Source organism: Carassius gibelio, chromosome B25 (assembly GCF_023724105.1).
Source record: "Carassius gibelio isolate Cgi1373 ecotype wild population from Czech Republic chromosome B25, carGib1.2-hapl.c, whole genome shotgun sequence".
Lineage (NCBI taxonomy): Eukaryota > Metazoa > Chordata > Actinopteri > Cypriniformes > Cyprinidae > Carassius > Carassius gibelio.
In genome coordinates this window covers 20,113,553-20,127,326 of record NC_068420.1, presented here as the reverse complement: position 1 = coordinate 20,127,326, position 13,774 = coordinate 20,113,553, and the positions used below count along the sequence as shown (strand labels likewise).

The 13,774-nt window shown below is 35.6% G+C and overlaps 1 long non-coding RNA gene and 1 gene segment (V, D, J or C); one reads left to right on the top strand and one right to left on the bottom strand.

Annotated features, from left to right (window-relative positions):
• Positions 1-13,774, top strand: part of LOC128013763 (immunoglobulin lambda constant 7-like) — a 138,750-nt gene that overhangs the window by 12,681 nt on the left and 112,295 nt on the right.
• Positions 5,816-7,546, bottom strand: LOC128013804 (uncharacterized). Its single transcript, XR_008183409.1, has 3 exons — positions 7,496-7,546; positions 7,303-7,367; positions 5,816-6,598 (listed from the first exon to the last, which is right to left on the bottom strand). It is a non-coding gene; the product is annotated as an uncharacterized LOC128013804 (long non-coding RNA).

Sequence of the window (13,774 nt, the reverse complement as noted above, 5' to 3'; positions counted from 1 at the left end):
TGAAAATAATCACATTATTTTGCAAGCAATAACAAATGCTTTTAATGTACTTTATGTGAAAGAGATTTGTTATTTAAAAGTATTTTGCCCAAACTAAATGACTGAGTGTTGTTAACAGCTGAGGTGTTTCTACTCTCAGTGTGTTGAAGTGTTTCTCTCTCTGCTTTTGTATTTGATTTTGAAACAGATTTGATTCAGAATATAAAGAAAACTACTGGAATTAAAGCAGTCATGTCATTCAGTGATATTGAATAAGATGAATGTTGAGACTGTAGTGATGTTGACTGCACTCCTCATGTCTGCTGCTGAAAGTCCTGTTGAAATGCTGTGAATGCTGCAGGGCAGAAGAGTGCTGGAGCTGCAGTGTGTTTTCTCTGTGTTTGTGAATGTGTTGTGTTTGTCTCCTGCAGCTGGTCCCACAGTGAAGCCCTCAGTGTCTCTGCTGCCGCCCTCTTCTCTGCAGATCTCTGGAGACTCAGCCGCACTGCTCTGCCTGCTCAGCTCTTACTCTCCACAGGGGGCGCTGGTGAGCTGGACACTGCACGGCTCAGAGGTCACCTGGTTGTGACCAGCGCAGAGAGCGAGCAGGACGGCCGCTACCGCTAGTTTTACTGTATCATGAAGCTCCTGTGAGGACGCTGAACATCTGCTGATGGAGCTGCTCTGTTCTGAGAGGAACACAATCACTCAAATATGAGTTTGACTGTTTGACTCTTTATTCTCTGAAATGAGTCAGTTGTGTTGGACTGATGGAGAGATGAGGTTTGTTCACACTGAGACTCTCAGCAGTCGTACTGACCTTCTGAATGATTGAATCAACTCTTGATCTGTGATGAGACTCAGTCAATGATTCATTCTGATGTGTGTCCTTCAGTATCTCTGTCTCTCACAGCTGTTACTGAATCTCTCTGGCTCCTAGTATCATGTATATTTTAGAATTAGGATTCATATTATAATTATTATTATTTTCTTTTTTTTTCAGCAATAAAAGATAAAGGATTAACTTTATTTGTCCCCGAAGGGAAATTTGTCTTGGGCAAAGTGCTACAGTGTTGTTATCTGAACAGACAATTATAAAAACAATAAAAATAGAATAAAATACAATGTATGAGTCTGATATATAAAATACATATAATGCAAAAAACAAGGTTCTAATATGTTAAATGAGCATTATTTTTGGTGGAATTCAGCATTTTTGTAGAGGCAGGAACAAATGAAAGCTTCAGTCTATTAGTTTTACACATTGGCATTCTTAGTCTCTTTCCTGATGGCAGTGTCTGGTATTCGCTAAAAAGAGGATGTTTGGCGTCAATAATGATACTTATTGCTCTTCTCATTGTTGCTTGTTCGTAAAGAGTCTGTATAGGCTCATATTGTTTTATTCCTATAATTCTCATAGCTGTTTTGTGGATATGAGCCAATTTGTTTTTCAGTTGAACAGACAGGTTTCCGAACCAGACTGTAATTCCATAGCGAATAAGAATTTCAAGCGTGGCCTGGTAAAAAACACGCAAGATATTGCTACCCACCCCATACAGTCTCAGCCTTCTTAAAAAATAAAGCCTCTGTTGTAGTCATGTGCACAGACTGTCAATGTGTGTTTTCCAACAAAAAACATTGTCCATATAAAACCCCATGTATCTGTAAGATGTAACTTGTTGTATCTCTGTCTTTAATAATCACAGGCTTATGTTCAGATACACTTCTTGGGTCAAGGACCATTTCTTGTGTCTTATTTACATTTAGCACAAGACAGTTCTTGTCACACCACTGAGTAAAATTATATATTTCACTGTGGTAAGTTAACAGGTCCATACCTTTTTGTAAGAGACTTAAAATGACAGTATCATCAGCATATATCATTATATAATTATTAGTATATGTGCTCCTGCAGTCATTTGTATATAAAGCAAAAAGCACAGGCGATGAAACACAACCTTGTGGAACTCCTGTGCTGCTATATCTGACTTCAGAAAGTGTCCCATTAACCCTAACCTGCTGAGTTCTATTACTTAAAAAATAATAAAACCATTTAATTAAATAAGTACTGACACCCATGCCATACAGCTTCTCTAAAAGCAGATGTGTCTGCACTGTATTAAATGCTGAACTAATAGAAGAATCAACAAAGAGTCTCTTTTTCCATCAATGTACAGGTACTTTAAAGAAACTGCCCATGGCTCTTTCACAAGAAGGACTCCTTTACAGTCCTACATGGAAACATGTCAGCCTGATCTCACAATCAAAATGTACATATTTAGACGTAAATTAAATCTGTCCAATACGTATGTGCCTTTACGTATTTACAGTGTCGTTTACGTATTATCTGGACGTAATTACAGGTGCGATACGTATCTAAATTTATGTAAAAACAACCTCAAATACGTACAGATAGAACGTGTTTTCTGACCAGTCAGTTATCCATAGAAATTTGCTCATAAAGCTGCTTTTCAATGCGTATCTGATTATTTTTTTTAATATTTATGTATATTTTCCCTTTTTATAATTTTTTTGATAAATGTAAGATCCCTATACCCCACCCGAACCCAAACCTACCCATTTTATACAAAATGTTAAAAGAATAGAACATAATAAACACAATTTTAGTAAAAATATAAAACTAAAACGTTATTTTTTGCCACTAACGTTAATCCTACACCTACCCCTAAACCTGTGTTTCTCAAACTTTTTCAGCCCAAGGACCACTTTATCTCCCTTTTTTTTTCCTGAGGACCACCTAACAGAATCCCACTCTAACATGCCCCCAAAAACCAACAAAATAGGAAGGATAAGCTACATTTAAGTTTAATATGCGACTGTTTCAAGTCAAAAACTAATTATTCAAACACAAATGCAATGATATGATCAGAAATTATTGTATTAATTTTTATTTAATTTGAAAAAGTAAATGCGAAATGAGTTGAAGCTTAATATGAACAACAAACTGCACATGTGAAAAAAAAAAAAAAAAAAAACTGCAATTAAACACTGTAACAGCCTAGGTCCCACTTAATGCCATTCCATTAGTTTAAAACTGAGGTGGTGGGTATAGGAAGTCTATGGTTGTAACTATGGTAACAATAAAATGCTGAAAACAATGTTCCCCTTAATGTCCAATATCACTGAAATTACTGGGATTTTACACATGAAACAAAAACTAGTACATTACAAAACTAATAGATCTGTGGATTTTAGATTTTGAGATTTCCATATAAAACTTTAACGTGAATATTAATGAGATGGGTGGTGCTGCTTATCACACATCAGTTTCTGAATGTCTGGCTCCAAAGAGGAGAGTTTTAGGTCATCTTTTCGCGGACCACTAGGGGGCGATGGCGGACCACACTTTAAGAATTACTGCCCTAAACCTACCCATAACCATTTCTTAAAACTACATAAAGTTACTGTTATAAATAAACAAATAACAGACAAATAAACGTAACGTTAATCATTTATTTTTTGTGAAAATATCAAAAGTGGTACCAAAAGTAGTTCAAATGATAATGAGTTCCAGTCGCAGTCCTCTCTGGAGGTAATAGTTTTTATAGGGTACAGAGCAGAATTAAATTTATTAATCTGTGAAATTATGTATCTGTCTTCTCTCCGTGAAGGCGCACTGGCGCAGCAGTACTGATTTCAAATGTCTATCAACTGAAAGACGACACCGCAATCTGTGACGAATTAGGTTACCGTTCGATATCAGTGCCGTAAACCAAGTCGTGGAGCACTGGCGCTATTTTCAAATTCGAATCATAACGAGCGCGGGCTTTGACTGTGACGGTCGCTGTTGCTGAGAATGAAGATTAAGATCGATTGATAAAGGGCTGAATTTGGATACGTTCCTTGCAAACATCTGGATTCTAAAGATATGGAGTACAGCAAACAAATAAAATGGATGTGATTTGTAATTTTATGCTGTGCTTTTGTGTATCTATGGTTGTATTGTCAGTCATTGGATAGGAGAAAATCGCACAGCAAAATATTACAAAATGGTTAAACAATTACATAAATTGTATTAATTTTAAGGTGTCAAAGTGTAGTCACGTTTAGCATTATGTAATCCCCCAAAATGAGTTTGCAGCATGCACAGAAATGTTAAATCCTATTAAGTAGATGAGTAAACTGCTTTCAATAAATTCAATAAAAAAAAACTTATTGATGACAATTAAATACAACAGATTTAAATCATTAAAGCCCATGTTTTAATATTAATACATGGGAATTCATATACATTCACACTTAACGTTAGATTATTTACGTTTTTTTAGCTATAAACGTACGTTTTACTGCTATAAATACGTCAGAATTGTACGTTTTTATGTGCATGAAAACGTAAGTAAATGTACGTGTGGTAGAACCACAATTAACGTAAAAATACACACGTATTCTCATGAGATCACGTTGAACATGTCATGTTAAAGTCTTTATATGAAGCGTCTGTCTTCAGGTGATTTGTTTTCTGATGTTCAAAAATACCAGAAGGAAACAGTTGAGTGATGTCATCTTCTTATATACGCCTTAATTATTGTATGTATTAATCAAATCATAATCTTATTGTGGCATGTTTTGCTATAGTAGAAAAGGTCAAATCATATAATAAAAAACAAGAATCAATGTTATATTGTATTGTGATGAAACTGCTGTTTCTCTCAGCTGTATCAGTGCAGTCACTGTGACTCTGACTGACGGAGGTTTTTGTACGACTCTTTATCACTGTGTGAACACATGTTGACTGTTTGGATAGTGAAAACTCTGACAGTAATAATCTCCTGTATCTTCAGTCTGGACTCCTCTGATGGTCAGAGTGAAATCTTTTCCTTGGCTAGATCCACTGCCACTGAATCTAGATGGAGTTCCTGACTGGAGGCTGTTTATGTTATAAATGAGGAGTTTAGGAGCTTCTCCAGGTTTCTGCTGATACCAGGCTAAGTTGCTATAGTATATTCCTGGATCTGTATTACACTCTATTGTAGCTGATTGACCAAGCTGGAAAGTTTTAACTTTAGGCTGAGTCACAGTGATTCCTCTGGATTCTGAATAAAATAAAATAGATTAGTTTACAAATCTTCTTAATAACAAAATATTAAATTGATGTAAACAATATAATTTGCATTACCAAAAATAGACATCCTACCTTGAATAAAAACCCCAATGGTCCAGATGAGGATGATGATGTTGTTCATTGTTGTTGTTGTGTCTTGTGTGATGATGAAGATTGTGTTCTGTTCTGCTCTCAGTCATGAAGTGTTAAACTCACAGCTCTATAAACACTCTCAGAGCACTGAAGCATGTGCTGACGATGCAAAGAAGTGGGCAGGATTCACAACAGCTCGAGCTGCCAACAAACACATATACAATAAACATATAGAAAATATCATTTTACAATGACTAGGGTTCTGTATCGTTTGAATTTTATCGAAATCTTATTCTGATTCTTATCAGTTCCTATACACTCTAAAAACTGCTGGGTTGAAAACAACCCAATTTGGGTTATTTTGACAACCCAGCGCTGGGTCAAAAAGGGACGAACCCAGCGCTGGGTTATTTTAACCCAACCAGTTGGGTTATCATATTTAACCCAGCCTGCTGGGTTGCCTTTTTTATGGTTTAAAATGACTATATTGCAGGGTTTCCAAAAACCAGAGCGGGTGTTTTTTATCACTGTATTTCAGAAGGAAAACTACTGTATTTAGAAAATGTTCGATATCATTTCGCATGTGCTTGATACGGCAGCATTTGTGAGTTCAGCACTGCTCTGCAGCCGTTACCGGAGAAACCTACCTCTCCCGCTCTTAGCGCCTCCTGCTGGCAGAAAATAAACTGGCAGAGTGCAGCCATGTGGGGAAACAATGCATTTCTACGTTAAAATTAACCCAAATTGAGCTAGGCATTAAACCTACAAATGTTGTTCATTTTAAATATCACTTTTACACACAAATAATAATTATCAAAAGGAAAATATTTATTAAAAACATGAGAAAAGTCAAAAAATAACATGTTAGAAGAAATGCAGAAAAGGATGGGATTAACAGCTACAGAGTTCATAAAGCATTGAACATTTGATGAATATAACTTAAGATCAAATTGGACTTTGTTCAATTGTATATATTGTATAAAAATATACGAAAACACATACAATACATTTACAATTAGTTAGGTTTTTTTCCAACTATTCTGGCATGACAGTACACAAATAAATCACAACATTAACTTTGATATTATAACATTTAACAGACGAGTGTGTGTGTGTGTGTGTGTGTGAAAGAATGTGAGCAGGTGTATGAATGACAGAGTGTAAACTCTTCGACTAAACAACAAAGAAAAAGCATTTAACTTTTTTTTTTTTTTAACAAATTATACACTTACAGTTTGTTTCATAGTCCATGAATACAGATCATGCATCACGGTCAATTTTCATGATCTCTTTAGCATAACTGATGTAATCATGAAGAAACCCCATCAGCACAGCATGTGAAATCTTCTACATCATCCAGGGCAGCGTCCTCCTTTAAAACCACCGCTGCATCAGTTTAGGGGAAAGAAGATTCTCCTCTCTGACCAGCATTCATCCAGTCACCGCCTGTTCTTCATCAGTGGCCTAAGAGAAACACATTTGAAAAAATTAAACATTTAATTAAACTATCCATTTTCAGGTAGAGGTGTATTCACATCCGTAAGGATAGGTAAATAATCGGTGTTAAAGTTTCAACACTTTGTGAGGTTGTTTAATGTCTCAGTCCACCACAGCGCTCCAGGAGGCTATAATGGCAGCACTAGTGTGAGGGCATGGAATATTGTTTGAATAAATATCGCTTTCAGAAAGCTTTACTGAAACATTAAAACAGACATGACATTCACATACCTCACAATATTCATGTACATGGAGGGCTGCTCTTCAAACCGTTAGTTCAACAAATAATTAAAATGTTTATAATTTACTCTCCCCATGTTTTTCCAGACTCATACAAACTCTGCTCATTATTTTGGAAAGCATACGAATATATTTAATATTCTCTTTTTGTGTCCTCCATTGCTGGTCTGGGAGACCAGTATTTTATTTTGAACATACATGTTTGCTATCATATAATTTAAGATGTATTCATATATAAATATCAGAATTTACTTCTACAATAACTCTATATTTATGAAGCTTGAAAATACTGATTATCTAAACTATAAATGGATTAACAAATATTATGAGAAAACTAAAAATATATTAATTTATGTTGTAAAGACAGACAAAAGTCTTATAGGTTTGGAATGACTTGAGGGCAAGTAAACGATTTTTTGTGTGAACTTTACCTTTAAGAGCGAAGACCAAGAATAATGACTCTCCAAATCAGACAACTCCAAAGTTGGTTTGATTTCTGCAATAAAAAACACAGACATCAATGGTCTTAATGAAATGAGCACGTAATCACACTGTTGTTGCATCAAAATGTGAAGTAAACCGGCAGGAGACAACAGAAAAATTAATTTTCTAAAAATAACTTACATAAAATCTCAAAGCAATGATGCTCTCCCATGTCTCTTGCTTTTAACATCTACAAAAACAAAAAACAAACATTATTTTACTCTTAGTAAAACACAACAACAACTGATAACATGAAATTATGAAGTTTACTTGCCTTAAACGATCTTTCCCTCTCTTCAGAAGAAGCTGAGAAAACCACCTCCTCACAAAAGCAGACTTGTGTGTCCTTAACTCCAGTTAGTTTGAGTTCTGCAAAGAGGGACATCAATGGTTACAATAAAATATTAACATATACATACATAAATATACATACATATATATATACATACATATATATACACACATACAGACATTATATATATATATATATATATATATATATATATATATATATATATATATATATATATATATATATATATATATATATATATATATATATAAAATCACACTGTTTTTGCATCAAAATGTGAAGTTAACAGGCATGACACAACATAAACATTAATTTTCTAAAAAAAAAAAAAGTAATAATAACTTAACTTACATCAGTCTCAAAAGAATGACGTTATCTTGTCTCTGGATTGCAACATCTAAAAAAACAACAACATTATTTTAGTCTTAGTAAAAATAAAGATAACTTGATGTTATTCTGAAGTTTACTCTCCTTAAACCGTCTGTCCCTCTCTTCAGAAGAATACCTCCTCCTCATCCTAACACAGGTCTGTGACTCCTCACACAAACAGCTTCTGTGTCTTTAACTCTCAGCGCGAGGACAATGAAGACAGGAGCTGGACAAGTCTGAAATATTACATGTAAAACATACTTTTAACAGTTACCACTTCAACAGCCTCAAAATAATTATGCTAGTCTTTACTACACAATGCCGTTTCCTTTAGGAGACAAACATACATTCAGTTTAACCGCGAAAAAAAAAGACAAATTCACATGAGCGTAACCGTGACCATAACTGTCTGTTAACGCCTCAAAAAGTACAGATAATGTAAAATCTTATGTAAATATGACAAAATACATTCACAGACGTTATATTAAAAGTACGTTACATCCTCCGTTCAGTACCGTTACATGAGGCAGTTAAGACCTCTGTGTCTGAGGTGAAAACCGCGTCCGTTTTTTTTTTTATATATATATATATATATATATATATATATATAACGTTAAGCTCCTTTGTTTCCGCCTTTCATAAAACCTTCCGCCTTTCATACAACCGGGTAAACAATAAAAGATAACTTTACATTTTGAATATTTACTTACCATAGTCTTTCACTCGCTTCTTGCTTCTATCACGCTGAGAAAATGGCGGCTACTCGCACTGGAGACGTACGATCTTGACGTGACGTGCGTGCTCTCCTTCACGTCCGCGTCCTCAACCCAGACCCGCTGGGTTAAATTTTTTTTTTTAAACCTTATTTTCAACCCAAACTTGGGTTAAAACATCCCAAAGTCCTATCCCACAGCCTCAACCCAGCAGTTGGGTTGAAAAAACAACCCAGCGTTTTTTAGAGTGTAGTTTCCGTTCCAATAAGATAAACAAACAAAACAAATCCAGTAAAAAACATTTAGATGCCAAACATATTCATTCTGTCATTTTTCTGTTGCAGCTGAATAACATGAGGAAAAAGCAGCAGGCTACAGAAAACATAAGGCTACAAGAGGAACTTTTGTCTATGGTAACACATTAATGGTCGTACTGAGATTGTGAGAGCTGATTTCTGCTCAGCCATGCCATGGTCCGTGAAACAAACAGGAGGACGGTCACACAGAGTTGCAATGACAAAAAGCTGGAATCAGTCGATTGAGAGGTACGCTAATTTAATGTTACCGTTGATTGAGTGATTGAGTGATTGATTGACTGAGTGATTGATTGATTGAGTGATTGGTTGATTGATTGATTGATTGAATTACATTTCCCCCAGGGTTAGGTTTAAGACTAGTTATGAAGAGAAGCAGAGATATTCAGAGCTTCTTCTAAAAATAAAAGAGTCAGAGCCAGCCACAGCTTCTCCCAGCTGCAGTGAAAAGGCTCAGTCAAGTAATCAGCAGCCTAGGTACAGCAGTGACAGTGAGGTTGAAGAGCAGTCAGCTCCTCTTGCACTGGATGCCAAGGCATGCTTGGATAAATGGAATTTATCATGTAGGCTTACATTCAAGTTGTTTTTCACTCCAGTTATACAATAACAACTGTCTAAAACATCACTACACAAGAACAATAGTTAAAACAGTGGTAAAAGACAGAAGAACAATCATAAAATGTGAATAATACATAAATACAAACACAGAAACACACGTCTGTATTGTAGCCGCACTGGGTTGTACATAATTATTAACTCAAATGATATATATAGGGAATTTGAATAATTAATCAGGAATATGATTAATATATATCTCATATGACAGTTACACTAAATTTTATTGAAGATGAAAAATAGCTCAATTGCATATATCAATAACTCATTACAGGGCACTGTAATTTACTCATTAATATGTCAATATTCCATTCTTCATATCAATTATGGTGATATCTCTTACTGTAAATTACTGCAAATCAAACAGTGGTTTGTCCAGCAAACGGCCGAAAGATTAACTTATCAATTTTCAATAAAGTTATCACTTCTTATAATTCAAGGAAAAATATTCTCTGGCCATGAAAACATTATCCTACCATTATGATGAATTTAGTTGCTCAAAGTAAACAGCGTGTAGCTAAAGATCAGACACTTCATTGACTCGTAATGTGAGCGGTTCAGAATAATCATGAATATATATTGGTTTTTAATAATTGAACTAATAATACATCAAACTACAAATCACACAGAGTAAATACGCGTACGACAATACAGACAGTAAACTTTGTACAAGACATAACGGAATCCAAATAAGGAAGCGAAAGAGAGAGAGAGAGAGAGAATGAATGAGAGAGAAAGGGCGAGAGGGAGGTGAGAGAGAGAGCGTGATCACAGAATGAGTTCAGTTATGCAAACTCACAGACAGTAACCTTTGAAAGACAACAACGAATCAAATCATAGGCAAACTTTAAACAGCATTTAAATTCTTCATAGAATGATACTTGCATGGGTCCAGCATGCGTGAGCGTGGTCTTTTGAGACCAGCGTGCGGGTTCTCTCCTTTTATACAGGTGGATAGTTGGGTCACAACATGACAATTCCAAAAACACAAAACAGTACATATATAACTGATAGAAACACGTAGTTACATTCAAATGCAGAATTACACACATTTAATAGTTTGATTAACACACGATATAAACTGCAGATATTCCATTTTATATGGGGAAACATCTAATGCACCAAAAAGCAATACTTAATACATTGAGAATACATGTGAGTAGATTTTACTATTCTCTTTCCTAAGAGTTAGCTTTCCTGTCCTGTTTGTTAGGTCATAAAGTTTTACGACCTGGTCAGGAGTAGGGTTACAGAATCATGACTCTATTTGAGAACATTAAAATTAGGAGAAACATTTCCAATTTACAAGTCAGCAAATTATAGTCCTCGCATAACAAGGATTAACCATTTTATGCAACGCACAAACATATTCAAAATACATATTAGGTGTAATAACTGTCACCCACGGCAGGGTGTTGCCGACATCACGGCGCCCCAAATGGTGAATTATGTTGTAAAACGAAGGTCCTTGTTTACTCACGTTCTGGTCTTTGAGTGCAGAATGTGTTAGAGTCAGGATTCATTAATATGGAACAGATGGCTGAAATACCATCAGCTCATTAGTGTTACAGTATGTATATGTCGTCAATGAACATTTACCTGAAGTTGTCGTGTACTCTCATACTAAATTAAATTAAAAAGAACGGTCCAATTTTGCCCAAAGTGTATGCTATTAATTTGCTAATACACAGCAAACTCCACATTTTAAACATAGACAATCTATACTTTAAATCTCAATACAAAACATTCAGAAAAGACAAAGGAAAATGTTTGTCAATAATTTGTCCACATACAGTCTATGTGTGTAATGGTGATTGTTTTTACTACTTCAGGTACTTCATCTAGTGATTCAGAGGGCATGTCAGAAGGTGATGGTGATACTAATGACAGAGAAGCTCCTCATGTTGCACAAGTACATGCTGCCCCACCTGGACCTCACGGTATGTTGTGACATTTAATCTTTCAGATTACACGACATTATGAGTGCCTTCCATTTAAATACCATGGAAGTTGTAATACTGACCACAAATACACTTTGAAACTAATCATTTTCAATGAGACTTCATAAAAACTGAAGTAAGGACTGATCACGATTATGTATTACTTTACAGACGTTTCACAGTCCAGAGCAGCAGGTCCTACACAACCTCAACTTGAGGTATTTCCGCAAACCATGCATGGCAACAGGAAGAGGTCCTTCAGTAGCGAGTGGTATAAACAACACCATTGGCTTAAGTACTCTCAAAGTCAAAAATATGCCTACTGTTTTGCATGACAACACTTCTCTTTGCCAAAACCCTAGCATCTGTATTCACATCACAACTGGGATTCTCTTGTTGGAAAAAGGCAATGTACAAAGATGGTGGATTTAAAGTACATGAAAAGTCAGAGGGTCATATCAATGCAATGTTTGCATGGGGTGAGCAGCAATAGTAACAGATTGTTCCTTTCACACTGAAAAAAAAGATTTGTTGAATTTACTCAATTGAATTATGGACATTGGTTCCACACATTCAGTTTGATGTCAGAGTATCCTATGCATTTATGTGGTTTCATTATATTACGGTTGTGTTAATCATATACATTTTCAAAATGTAATGTATACATAGTCTTTTTAACTTATACTACCATAATTCAGTTATGTTAGTTTAACATTATTATTTTGTTTCAGATATATGCTTCGACCATGTTAATTCTGTGCAATTAAATCAAGTTATCTTAACATAATTTTGATAACTTCACTATAATTAAATTGTAATACATATTTAAAAAAAATGTTGTCGCATGTTTCATTTCATGTAACACAACAACCTTCTGTAAATACTTTAATCATTTGAACAATGTGTTATTTAAATGACATGTCTATATAATATTGTGCTTTAAAAAACCTGCCATAAATAACTTCTATCCTGATGATTAAATTTGATAAAAATACATATCAGTTTTAATTAGACCAGTATAAAAACAAAGACCGTTCATTTTGTATGCATAACATGTAGATCAACAATATATGTAAACCTTCATATTTTTTACAAGATTTACACATTTTTAAACAATATCATAAACTTAAGTAACATTACACTGCATGTAACTGTGTTAAAAAACTGTCTCAGATTACATATTTAACCATAGTTTCCTGAGTAGGGAACGAGACACTGCGTCCTCTAGGGGGGGGCTTTGGGGAACACCTCGTCGTGACCAATGTCTGAAGCATACATTGAATGCCTCCGATGTTACTAAGGCCTAAGCTACAAACCCAACTTAATTGTTAGGGCCTCGGCCCAGGGTAGAGCTTAAGGCTTGGAATCAGGAAAGATTCCTTTAAAGGGATACGGCTAAGAACCTAGCATTTCTACCAAGTCTTGCCTGTCACACAAGGGCTACCGCTAGCTTACGCATAAGCTTGCTAAAAGAGCTGTCTCGACAGTTCTCTAGTAGCAACACACTGTTTAGATAGGTATCCGATGATACATAGGTGGACTGGCGCCCAAGATGAACGGAGATTTTACCAACTCAAGAAAGGGCACGAAGCAACCGCGCAAAGCCCTCACCATATAAAAAAATACTGGAGTGCTCTGGGGAAAAAGCAGAGAAGTCAGTCTCATATGAGAGGAGAACTCCGAGCTCAGAGTAGCGCCCTCATAGGTGACACTTATTTTGGAAAAAGGGGAGCGCTGCTAAGTTACCACGAGAATCACCCAAATAGCCCCTCATGTTGAGTGAAGCGATGCTTGAGGTGTATAAACAAATACACACTGGCTGAATGGAGCCCAAGGAACCAAAGTCTAATCATCTCAAGAAAGGGAACGAAGCGGAGCGCGTAACCCTTATCATACAAGATTTCAGAAAGTTTGCAGTCTTGCTGGTGTGGCAAAAAGGGATACACAGTAGCAGACTACGCCACGATGGGAGTTACACCCAAAGAATTTGTTATCTTGTTCTAACCAGGCACTCAAGTTCGTGGATGGATCAGCCAGAGACAGTGGTCCAGTACAAAAATAGAATTTTTATTTTTACTTAAAAACACACAATAATCACAGCAAACATAGAAGGGAATCTTCACAGCAAACAAAATACACAGTACACCAAATCAAAA